This window comes from Salvia hispanica, chromosome 3 (assembly GCF_029641045.1).
Source record: "Salvia hispanica isolate PSC_SH4W2 chromosome 3, Shi_PSC_v1, whole genome shotgun sequence".
NCBI lineage: Eukaryota > Viridiplantae > Streptophyta > Magnoliopsida > Lamiales > Lamiaceae > Salvia > Salvia hispanica.
The window spans coordinates 45392882-45405409 of NC_142694.1; the positions used below are offsets into that span (position 1 = coordinate 45392882).

The 12528-nt window shown below is 33.2% G+C and overlaps 1 pseudogene; it reads left to right on the top strand.

Annotated features, from left to right (window-relative positions):
• The first annotated feature begins 7185 nt into the window (after nt 1-7185).
• Nucleotides 7186-7856, top strand: LOC125215682 (protein GLUTAMINE DUMPER 2 pseudogene; annotated as a pseudogene).
• The last annotated feature ends 4672 nt before the right edge of the window (nt 7857-12528 follow it).

Below are 12528 nucleotides of genomic sequence, written 5' to 3' on the forward strand. Positions count from 1 at the left end.
TGATTCTCTGTTAGTTTGCAATCCGCTTAAATATCTTATTTTCTTTTATTATTTTTAGTAAATGGATGGTATATTTCACTATTTAATTTCAATAACATTATATTATAAAATTAATACGTACTAGTACTATATATGGAGTAATATTTATATTTTTATTAATTTTTTCATTTATATTTATATTTTTTTAAAATTTGTGTAAATTCAAAAAGAGATATTTAATTTCTTTACATTTTTTTCAAAATCGAGTCAAGTTAAAAAGGGACATTTAATACAAGGTTGAAAGAGGATTTAATTCATGGATTTAAGACGAAAAATCTGTCAAACTTAAATTTGTTTTATGAATGAAATGGCCTTTGTCGAACATTTTCAATATATAGTTACTAATTTTGCTGAATAGAACTTACTCCCTTTGTCCCCTAATAATTGTTTACTTTGGTTGGAAGGAGTTAGTGAAATGTGATGTCTACTTGTTATTTATAGTCTAAAATGAAATTGGACAATTAATTAGGGACAGACAAAAAATGGCAAAAATGGATAATTAATGGTGGACGGAGAGAGTACATTATTACTATATTCATATGAACTTTTCTACCGTGAGAATGAGGAAACTATTTTCACTATTTGGATTGCGAAGATCTACGATAGAGTAATAAACATTATATAAGTTCTTCGCGAAGATCGCAAAGAGCTTGTATAGTTTTATTAATTAGTGGTTTGTTCTCACATCCAATAAGAGTTATTTGGGTGTTTTTATTTTAAAGTTTTTAACTAACCCTTCATTACTAATCTTTATCAAATATGATTCCACTGGGCTTCTGAAGGACAAATTTTGATTAGTTTTATTTGTCACAACTGAAGGTCTCTCCCTTTCATAACATTAGTTACAAGACAGAAATTAAATTCAAGTAATTGCTCAATAATGTGATTACTGCAGTATGAAATAAAAAAATATACTCAGTTAAATAAAGAATACTAAAACTACGTAACTTATTCCCACATAAACCAACAGAGGTGATTTAATTGTTATAATAATTATGGGTCGTGTTTGGTTGACGGGAAAGTAAAGTTGGAAAGGAAAAGATTCGTGGGAAAATGAATTTCAGGAATATGATTCCTAATAAGTAATAACTTTACTTTCCAGTATTTGGAAAATATCAAGATTTTATATTTTATATTTGATTCAAACACCAAACTAAAAATATATATTACTATTTTTTATTTATAAAAAAATAATAATATAATTTTTTTAATAAATTATTAATTACAAATGATAATAATTATATTATTTTATTTATTATTACGATGGATAGTTTAAATATGGATCATCCATCACAATATATAATAATATAAGAATGAACTACACAAATGGTTCCTGGACTATGGGTTTATCTCGCCCATAGTCCCTGGACTTTAAAAATATCGCCAGTAGTCCCTGGACTAAGGGTTTATCTCGAAATTGGTCATTTTGGCTTTTTTTGGTACGAAAATACCCTTTGATATTATTTTGGGGGGTTTGGGCAATTTGGTCTTTTTACACTTTTAACATTTTAAATCTGATATTATTTTAGTTATGTACTAACTTTGATATTATTTCAAAATTATCATTCTTCTTCCATTTTGTTATCCTTCACTGAATTTGTTTTTTTAATTTCAATATTAGATTTAATTTTACAAAATTTTAAATTTTATTTTTTAAATATCAATAAATTTTTTTAATTATAAAAATTATTAAATAGCAAAAATTAAAATTAATAGTTATAATCAATATTTGATAGTGTATAGTACTATGTAATCAATAAGGTATGACAACGCCTTAGTTTTAATAAATATTTAAATAGCTTTAATAATAAATAGATTATATAACACAATTTATTCTGAAATAAATATGCATCTAATGTAAGACTAATATAATTTTTGTTTATTAATTTGAAAACAATCAAAATTTACTAGAAAATTTCAACAAAAATACTCCTATATAAAATTTTAAGTAGGATCAAATTTTTAGTCAACTTCATAATATTTAATCACAAGCAATTATAACAACCGAACGGAGGCTAAATAGAATAACTCTTATTTTTCCATCATAATTAATATTATTTTTCTGTACTTCTTCAATTCAATTGAATATTATATTAAATAACAAAAATTAATAGTTTTAATCAATATTTATAGTGTCCATGAATTAATAGTTTTCATTAAAAAATTTATTGATAATTAAAAATCTAAATATTAAATTTAATTTTATAAAATTAAATCTAATATTGAAATAAAAAATTCAGTGAAGCATAACAAAATGAAAGAAGAATGATAATTTTGAAATAATATCAAAGTTAGTACATAACTAAAATAAGATCAGATTTAAAATGTTAAAAGTGTAAAAAGACCAAATTGCCCAAACCCCCCAAAATAATATCAAAGGCTATTTTCGTACCAAAAAAACCAAAAGGACCAATTTCGAGATAAACCCTTAGTCCAGGGACTACTGGCGATATTTTTAAAGTCCAGGGACTATGGGCGAGATAAACCCATAGTCCAGGGACCATTGTGTAGTTCACTCATAATATAATTGTCATAATAGTTACATGGAGTATTATAATCATAAATGCTTATAAATAATCTTATTATTATATATAATATTTACAGATATTATAAATAAATAAATTTTATAATTTAAATTTCACTACGATTTTATTGATTAATTATTAATTTATAAAATAATAGTAATTATTATTATTATTATATCATTTATATTATATTTATATTCTAATTATTTAATAAATTATTAATTACTATTATGATAATAAAAATTATATATAAATATAATAATAATAATAATAATAATATAGTTATAATTATGATAAATTTAATTATAGTTATTTATTATATTGAAATTAAGTATGATTATAATTTAAAATTATTTTTAAATATTGTATTTAATAATAATAGTAATAATAATAATATATTGCATTAAATATGTAAGAATCCTAAAACTGGGAAAGAGAATACCTAAGAAAAGCTAGGAATTCTGATTACTTTCCCAGCTTGATTAAAAACCGAAACAAACAAAGGAATTTAAAATATAAGGAATCAGATTATTTTCCCGGACAGAATCCTGACAACCAAACATGGCCATGAGGTCTAATTATACTGTTGTGTATTTTTGAAATTAATTTAATCTAAGGCCATGTTTGGTAGGGGTGATAACTCATCTAGGGATGGAAATCCATTAAAAAATATCATTTTTGTTCATGAATTTCCATCCCTAGATAAATTATCACCCCTACCATCTATTATAAAATTATAGATTGATGACAATTGTATTGCTCAATATCACCCAACTCTTTATGCTGAACAATATTAAATTATGTAAATAATTAATGCTCTTTCCTAAAGGTTTCTACTTTCTACTTTACTTAATTATGCGTGTACGACATTTAGGATACTTTTAAAGAGTGGTTCCAAAGGTGAGATAATATATTTTTTTATTTTCTTAGAGATGATAGAAACTATACTATGTTTGATAACAAAATAAAAATGAGATCCTAAAGATAAAAAGTAGGAACTAAAATAACAAAATAAAATATCTTCTTCCGATTTTTATTATTATTAATTTTGAGGATTGTAATAAAAATTGATGAAGATAAGCTCTTCACTTTCTATTAATAAGTTAATCTAACTATATAAGTGCGTAAGAAATTAAAATAGTCATAGTGATGTATGCATTGATTATTTAAGCCCTTCATTAGTCCCTTTGATACATTTATTTCGATTAATATTAATATTAGTACTATATAAGATGGAGGAATCACAACGGACTATTTTATAATTTCTTGTTAATTGTTATCATGAAAGCATTTATGCTGTTATAGCTATTAAAGCTGTTACCAACGAATAGAAATCAAACTAATGATTATCAACCCAACTCAACAAAAGCTACTAAGCTAAATAGTTTAGTATGGATATTTAATAATTTAGCCGGTGAGTTAACTATATAAAAAAAATTAATATCATTATTGGTAATTTTTCCATAAGAAAATTATCCCTCTTTTTTAAGAGAAGAATATTGTGCATTGGTCCCTAAACCTATAAATTTTATATTTTGTGTGTTGTTTTCTATCGCGGGTCGATTATCATGTTCGACTGGCTTTTTAAAAATCATACTTAGTACAATTAAATCAACGTAGCTTTCTATTTGTTTTTTTTATCCTACTTGCTACAAACTTTAAAAATGGTCTAAAATATCACAAATGTTTCACGGTCGCCCACATATAATAAGTTTTCGCTGAAAATACCTTATTTCGCACCAGGTTGAGAGATACACAGTATGTAAAATTTATGATATTTTAAACCGCTTTTAAAATTTATAAAAAAAAATATCAGATGTATTTATAATATTAAAAAACAATATCCCTTAACTTTATGTCATTAAAAGCTAGTAATTAATAAAATACTATAAAGTATCTGATGCAAATATAATAAATCTAAGCGAGGCCTCGTCGACGTTTCGCAAATGATTGATTTTAATTGTGATTAGTGAGTGGTTTGGGTGATTCCTTATCTAAAAACAGAATAATGGCTGACTTAATTAAATGCTTTTTTTTTTGTTTCTTGAGTTGGACTTATTAAATGCTTTATGTCACGTATCAACCCTCTTTTGGGAACAATTATAATGCTATCGCTCTATTTGTTGTGCCCAATTTTCAATTATTTTCATTAATTTTGGTGCTTTTCCCACTAACAATATACATAATTCTTTCACTGGATACGATCTTAATTAATATTCCCCCTCTATTTTCTAACAATCTTTTAGTATTTTTTAAGTCTTCTAGAATTCGTATACATGCATGCTAAGATTCTCTATAAAAACACTTAACTAATTCTATCTCTTATTCACATTTTGGCCTTCTCTTTTTTCACCAAGATTACGTTTTGATATATTTATGCAACACTGCAATAATATATTAGAAATTACTATTACTAATTATTTACTCTATAGTGGTTTAATCTCCAATTAGATGTAATATCATCTGTGCACCACGCTACATACTCAAGAATTGAACCCAAGCACAGCACCACAGAATAATTTGTGAAAGTAAAAAGAGTTAGATTAAAAAATTACGACTTGTTGAAAGATTAATTTGGGCCCATGAAATGACACACATAAATATTTGGATATTGTTTTGAGAATGGGATGGCATCCAATTAATCTCCAACACAGTGCTTGTCCTTTCACATTGATGTACGGCCAATTATATTTATATACACATAGCATTTTGTAATTTTCTGTAGTATCTTCTCTAAATCAAAATATACTACTACTAGTTATCACAATACTATAGTATATATCCATACAAAATTGTATAAAGATCGACATGGCCAAGCAATGACCAGAATGCAAATAGGAGAAGAAAATGGAGTATTCGAAGAAAATGTGTAACTTTCACCGTAAAAGTTGCCGGATTGACCAGAATTTAACAAAAATATTATAGTTTTGCTGACAATTTGTCCAAAAGGAAGTGATGGCAGGAACGTAATTAAATGGGAAGATATCATGACATTGGAAAAGTTAATGATGCACTAAAAATATTCTTTATAAATAAATCCCTTGATTAATGATTATGTGACTTTGATGATGTATATGCCCACATGAATAATCTGAGTGGTTTGTCCCTGTAGCTGGGACTACTCTTCTCCATTTCAGATAAGCATTCTCTTTCACTTTACATAGTGCTTTCATACTCTGAATACATAGAAGTCATATAATGATATAGGGAGTAATCCTTTTTATGATTCATTTTTTTTACTTTGTAATAGAATTAAAAAAAAAAGATGTTATAGCAAATCTCATATTTTGATTATGCTAATATATACACACGACAATAGTCACACTGGATTTATATGGTTCAATTTATTTCTTACATGTTATAAAATAGAAAAAAAATTGTCAAAAATATCATGAAATTTGATCAAATTCTATTTTATTTTCATAATTTTAAAAATCAGTAAGAAACCTATAATGTTTGAATTTGTTCTTTGGTGAATTTTTTTATTAAATACTTGATATGATAGCTGAAAAATTAGTACATAGGCATCACCGCCAATGAGTTTGCAAAATTTTGTCCATTAATAAGAAAAACTATATCGTTGGATTGAAATATATGAATAACACCATTAGATAATTAAGAATAGATCCAAATTAATCTTTTTGCTTGATTTTAAAATTGAGGATAAATTAAAATTCGACCAAACTTAAAATTTTTACTCTATAATATTTCAACACTGTTTTTGTGTCAAACATGGATATGGTATCAAAATAGGATGAGCCTTAGGTAGAATCAGAATTTTCAATCAGAATAAATTTTGAGTTTCACGAAATTTAGAATCCATTCTAGACACGGTTGGCGAAAATTCGACGGTTTAAAAAGTAGTACACCATATACTATTAGATTTTAGAATGCACCATAAACCGTGAAAATATTTTAAAGATTTTAAACATTTTTAGCAATATTTGTAGAGATCAGAAGAATTTCATTTTTCTAATCATCTTCTCCAATTTGAAGCACATGACATCTTAATTCGTGCATGTAACATGGATTATGGATTAAAGGATGGTACTCGGAGTTTCCTTTTTTACTAGGAGAAATATGTGATGACTTGATCAAATTAGAAAGTGTTTTAGAAGTTATTGAAGAATCAATAACTTGCCGAGCGACACAAAGGTGAACTTCACCTCGCTTCTCTAACTCTTTCACCCTCTTTGCGTGTGTTTGGGATTGCTCTCGGTTTTTGGTGGTTGTATTGTTAGTCCCCTCTTTTATTGTTTTTTTGTTGGTGGGAGGTGTGTTGGTCGTAGTTTGTCATGCGCTTTGTCTATTCCTTTATTTTTTTGGCTTGATGTCCGTCTTGTTTTGATTTTGTCGTGGTGGTGATATTTGAGCCTTTTATCTAATATTAAAAAAAATGTGTAAGGAATTTAAACTCCTTTATAACATATACGTTGTTAATTAGATTATGAAACGAATATTAGATGCACTATCCATATTACTTTTCCAATACACATACTTATATGATACTATCTCAATGTCACCACATAAAACATCAAATCCAATAATAAAAAAGTTCTCCAAATTGCAAAGTGACCTAAGCTCTCTTTGTATAAATAGACAACACCTCCTCCCCTTTCCTCAAACTCAAAAAAACACACACTTTTCCCTCTTCAAATCAACTCAATTATTTCTTTCCAAAAAAAAAAAAAAAAAAACTAGCAAGTAAAACTCAAAGAAAAGAAATGAGAATCGGTATTCACTCGACCACAAACACGGCAACCTTCTCGCCACCGGCCGCCATCCAGCGGTCGCCGTGGCACTCTCCGGTGCCGTACCTCTTTGGGGGGATGGCAGCGATGCTCGGCTTGATCGCCTTCGCCCTCCTCATCCTGGCCTGCTCCTACTGGAAGCTCTCCGCGGTAGAAGAGGGAGACGTGGAGAGCGGAGCAGGCGAGAAGGGCGAAGGCGCCTCAGCCGAGAAGGCGCTGCCGGTTTTCGAAGAGAAGTTCTTAGTGATCATGGCTGGTGAAGTCAAGCCTACTTACCTCGCCACCGCTAGAAATGTGGAGAATAAAGGAAAAGTTGGTGGAGAAGAAGAAGAAGAGGAGGAGAAGGTGAAGAAAGATGATGGAAATGTTGTGGAAAATGGGGAGCAGTTACAATTGAGGCAACAAGAGCAAAACCAATCAACTACTACTACTATTAGTTAATGGAAAATATTGTTAGGGTTGTGGATTTTGATCTCTATTTTTGCTTCTTTTGATTTTGAGATCCGATGAATGGTAAATTTTCTTGAGATGAGCAGCTTCATTTTGGAATTTTTGTAGATCAATGCTCGATTTTCGTCCCATCATTTGAAATGTTTATTTGAAAATGTCATATCGTTTGAATAATTACTGTATTAATATCATTTTTTTGGAATAAGGTGTCATGTAGATAGTTTCTGGCATTCGAAATATCAACATGACAGCTGAAATTACACGTCAATTATATAACTTTGCACATTAATTGCCCAATCGACATATAACTTTGGATGCTACATCGATATTATGAAATTTTTTATCGTCGGAAATTTTTTAGAGGATATTTATTTCTAAAAGTGAAAATTATACCCATAAAACAACACTAACAAGAAGTGCGGTATGATTATATTCTTTATTGACAGTATATATAAGATATTATTATTATATTATGTGTATATATTATATGTAATGTTTATAGAATGGAATGCAATATTTTATGGATATATTGTGTGATTATATTCTTTATTGACACTATATATAAGATATTAAATTACATTATGTGTATATGTTATTAAGCAATTTTTTTTGTAAAAGTGGTATAATAAGTATTTTCCCTAAATAACTCTTTTAGTTTGAATGTCTAGTTGGATGTGGGCCCTTATATTTCGACTTGTCAAAAAATTAATTATTGGACACACCATATCATATTGTCTCTATAGTGTTGATGGATCACTGAATTTTTTTCTTGTGAACCTTATTCTCCATTAACAATTATCCAATAATTTTTTTATTTTACTTTATCTATTTCATGTTAATACTTGTGTCGTCCCTAAAATCCCTATTTTGAAAATCAGATGGAGTAATCACTAAATGTGCAACATTTTCGGCCGAACGCCTCAAACGATGGGAAAAATCAACCCTTGACCTCTATTAGAAATTCAATTAGGATAAAAATAAACAAGTTGCAAGTACATAAGTATGATTAGTGGCAACAAAAGGTGGCAAGCTAAAATCATTAATCTTGTCTTTGCAACTTGATGGAAAATGGTGCATAAAAAATGCAGCAGTCATCAAGCACTACATTTTGTGCTGGTGAAGAGGATAAGACTAAGAAAATGATCAAAGTATATATTCTTAATTAATGGGATTTCCTTTTTTGTTAATATATTTGTATTTAATCAATGGTGCCATTAGACAGATATGGAATATATTTGTATTTAATTAGATATTTATTAGTATTAATTGTGGTTAATAGAGTCGCCGGATTCGGATACCGGCGGCGTAAGGGTGGTCGGAGATATGTGGCGGTCCCATACATCAGCATGCTATGCCCTTTCAAGTGTTGCTTTTGAGCTGGAAAAAAAGGCTCATTAATACTGTTACTTTAGAGCACTCCCAATGGAGGTGGCGAATTCTCGGCGATAAATCGCCGATTATCGCCGAATTATCGCCGGCCATTGTGGCGAAGTCGGCGATAATTCGGCGATAATGTTACCGTTGCTTCGCCGAGTGGCGATTTATCGCCGGATTATCGCCGAGCGATCGCCGGCCACTGTGGGCGACGCTCGGCGATAATCGGCGATTTTTAAAATTTTTTTTTTTTTTTTTGGCCGAACGGCTATTTTATCCCACCCCTATAAATATTTCATCCTCTTCCTCCATTCATCACCCACAAACTTCATTCACACAAAGATGGCATTTGGGGTGCTCCAATCGCGATTTGCACTGGTAAAGGGTCCGACGCGCTTTTTCTACCAGGGGGATATTGCCGATATCATGTATGCGTGCATCATCATGCATAACATGATCATCGAAGATGAACACGAAGGCGTCCTCGACGTCACCAACGACCCAAGTGTTGCATCATCGAGTCACGGTGTCTCAACCGAGTCCGCCCGCCAGGGTGTACCGCACAACGAACATGAACGGTTCCAGGCGTTCATGGACATACACCAGAAGGAGGCCCATCAAGCACTACAACACGATATCATCGAAGAATTGTGGGCAAATAGAAACCGCGCCCACCGCCCTTGAATTTTTTTTTCTTTGAATTTTTTTTTTGATTTTTTATTTCCATTCGTGTACTTTTTTTTTTTTTAATTTTCTTCGTTGTAATGTGTACCCGTGTTTAATACAACGAACTTTATTACTATTTATTTGATTTATCTTTATAAATTAAATAAGCTAGCTTTATTATATATAAAAATAAAACAATTAAATTAGTGATGATGTAAAAATGAAATGTTGAGTTAGGGAGAAATAAGGGAGAAATAAGGGAGAAACCATTGTAGGGGTTGGCTAAAAACTGGGGATAAAATGTGATGCTGATGTGGCGCTGATGTGGCAGGAGTTAGGGAGAAATAAGGGAGAAATAAGGGAACTCCATTGGGAGTGCTCTTAGTTGGCTAATTTGTTCACATGTATTTTGGGTTTGAAGATGCAAGCATACATCAAATCAAACATCTCACAAATCTTATCGCCTTTTATTTATTTTTCCTCATATGAATGAACCGGTTAATATTTGAGGGTGTATTTTTTATCCACTTTGTATATGTGCAAAAGCTAGCATATGGACTAGGTGGGCCTAGTGGAGTAGACTGACCCTACTTGTCCAAAAGTATAGCCGGAAAACTCCATAAAATTGACTTTCAACCACACTGCAACTTCGTCTCTGGCCTAATCGGTATAATTTCCAAGGCATCGCCATGGCATATGATCAGAACATATAAGGGAAACTGCAATTTGCATATAGCTACCAAAAGAAAAAAATGCTTCCTCAGTCCAAACAACGGCAGAGCACGCCAACGAGTCGATGACGACCTTCTTCAAACCGGCAAAATTTAACCGCACAAGTTTTGTTCTCCGGTATACTTTATGAATTACAATCTTCCATCACAAATTTACATACCAAGAAGTTCAGAGATTTTGTGGTCAAACATAAATAGCAACAACTATTGGAAATTAAATATCAAAATTAAGAATCAATTATTTATCTTATAGATGTAGTAATTAATAAATATGATTTGGTGGGAGTAGTGTGGGAGACATGAGTGGTTTGTGATGTGATTGGCTTAATTTGTTGGGGTTGCAAGTTGAATATAGGTGGTTCAATTTGATTGGCTGATTACGCGATCCACTTTACTAACCTTCTCATACTCCGCCGTGGCGATCCGACACGGCTAACCACCACTCAAACTAATGCAGAACTATGCCATGTTTTATAGAAGTGATAACTCATCTAGGGATGGAATGTTATGAATAACTCATCTAGAGATGGAATTTTATGAATTTTCATAAAATTTCATCCCTAGATGAGTTATTACCCCCTACCAAACATGCCATTAGGGCATCCGCAATGGGGCAAACGATGCGACGGACGATGAATTGTCCGTCGCATTGTCCGCCACTGCAGTATCGCGGACGATGGGTAACCCATCGTCCGCGCCCAATACATCGTCCGCGGACAATGCGCGGAGGATACCCATCGTCCGTTGCATCGTCCGCCACTATGGACGAGGCGGACGATGGGTCACGGACGATGCGACGCGGTTTAGTTTTTTTTTTTTTTAATTTTATTAAATTTTCAAAACCCATATATTCCTCTTTCACTTCATTTTTCACACTTCATTTTTCTCACTTCACTCTCATCAAATTCACTACATTTTCAAGCAAAATGGATTCCGGAGATTATCGGAATAGTCCGATGTTCGGTGGTGCACGATGGCGGGTACAGAACCCGACGAATACCTGCCATTCGACACCAACGCCGAGTACGATCCTGACTTTTCCACCGACTCATACGGGCTGTCTGATATGGAACCGTCTCCACGCCGCCCCTCCGCACCTCGCGGCCGGCCCGCCGCTCCCTCCGCCGCCGCCGCTTCTGGATCTGCCACCAAGAAGAAGTGGACCAAGGCCCAAGCCCAGAAGTTGCCTACAACGGAGGTATGTGAAGAGTTCGCCCCGGGAAGGACGAACTACTCCGACCCCGAATCCATCGTCTTGATGAGATGTTAGATTGATGTTTCGGAGGATCCGGTGTACGCCAACAACCAGAGAGTGACTGCGTATTGGGAGCGCATCGCCGAGAAATACAACGCGGCCAAGCCGGCGAACGCGTACAAGCGCCACAAGGAGCAGCTCCGCAAGCACTGGGATCAAATAAAGAAGCAGGTAAATTTGTTCGCGGCGGAGTACGAGAAGTGTGAGAGGGAGCAGGCCAGTGGCGAGAGTCTCGCGGATGTGCGGGACAAAGCGATGCAATCGTACATTTTATTGTACGGCGATTTCAAGCACTACCAGTCCTGGGCGCTCTTGAGGGACAAGCAGAAGTTCGTTGGTGGTGTGATTCCCCAATCGATGGCGGCGAGGAGGAGGGCGTCGAAGCGCACCTTCAATGCTTATACAAGTAGCGATAGCGGCGCGTCTCCGATGGACCTCAACAGTCCGGTGTTCGAGGATGAGAGTTCTGGCACACCGATGTCCTCCTGGCGTCCCCCTGGCGTCAAGGCTGCCAAGGGCAAGGCCACATCAACCTCCGTTGCGCTGCCTGACCAGGCCCCGTCGCCGACCCCGAGTTCGACGTCGTCCGCGACTTCGACTGCGGCCCATGCGTACGCGGATTTGGCGGCCTCCTCCGACTACCGGACGTTGTTGGACGCGCACACCGCCCTCATGCAGGCGACCAACCCGGCTCAAATCGAGGGGATCCAGCGGATGATCGATGGCCTCAGCCGCAA